This window comes from Ictalurus furcatus, chromosome 19, assembly GCF_023375685.1.
Source record: "Ictalurus furcatus strain D&B chromosome 19, Billie_1.0, whole genome shotgun sequence".
Lineage (NCBI taxonomy): Eukaryota > Metazoa > Chordata > Actinopteri > Siluriformes > Ictaluridae > Ictalurus > Ictalurus furcatus.
Genome location: NC_071273.1, coordinates 20,851,345 through 20,852,642, shown reverse-complemented (window position 1 = coordinate 20,852,642; position 1,298 = coordinate 20,851,345).

The window sequence follows — 1,298 nt, the reverse complement described above, 5'->3', positions numbered from 1 at the left end:
GGCCAAATCTGTGTGTGACTTGTTTAACAAGTCTGACGAAACACATCAGAACGCAATCTCACAGAAAGCATGTTGGATGATTTGGAACAGCAGATGAAACACTGCAATAGTCCACTGACTGGAGCTGAAATGCACCAGTCACTGAATGAGTGGGCTAAAACTGGCAAGAACTATCTTAAGACGGTAGTGACATCACTTTAATCGGACCAAACGGGTGCCATAAAGGAACGCGTAACCAAGTACTAGGGGTAAAAATCATTAACAGAGCTAAATTTGTTAATTGATCTTCATCCTGGTGAGGGTCGGAGTAGATCTGAAGCCTGTCCTGAAATGTGACGCGAGTCCAATGCAGGGAATCACACACACACTAATTTACAATAGGGACCATTTAAGAAACCAAGCAACCCACTGACATGTTTTTTGGGAGGTGTCAGGAACCCGGGGAACCCATATGGACACAAAGAGAACATGCCCAACACAGACAGTAAACTCAGGATCGATCCACACACCCTGCAGCTATGAGACATAAACAGAAGCACCACAGAAGCACCTCTAAAAAGCCCTCAAGCCAAAATTAATAGATAAAATGAATAAAACATGCAATGAGTGATATTTCTGCTTTAAAACATGGACACATGGATACGCTGTAACTGTTTAAAGTTTTCTTGAATTGCGTAAATCTTTCTGGAAATACACTGGACATAAGTGTTCGCTGAGGAGAATAACCTTCTTGGAGACACTTGTAGAGGATCTTGATCGTCTCCTCCATACAGAACTCCTTTATAATCTTAGATTTGTGCATGTGGATGCCTTTTGTGTCTCGCAACCACTATCCTGTTAAAAGAGCCATCAACAGATCACACTTAACCTCCTGGCAGAGGCATCCAGCTATTAGGTGAAAATATTGCGATCTTCTAGCAGAATTCATGGCATTCATCATCTCAAATGCGCCAATACAATCCCAAATCATGTGTTTGAGGACTTTTTCTCATTTTCAGGCCTCTGTTTTCTTGGCAAGCATGCAGACGGTATGCATTATATACAGTATACTATATAAAACGCTGAAGTAAGTACTGAATGTAAGTACTAAAACTAAAGTGCGATTTTTATGGTGGTTTTTTTTTTTAGTTGTGTAGACACCACCCAGCTAAATGAGAGCGCTGTAGAGTTGTGAACAGTTTGATCGAACATTGACCATACACTGACTTGTCATGTCCGTGGGTGATCATTAAAGCAGCCTTCTGAACCTAACCAGTCTTCTTTCAGAAGTGCTTTAATGACAAAACCCCTTAATTGCA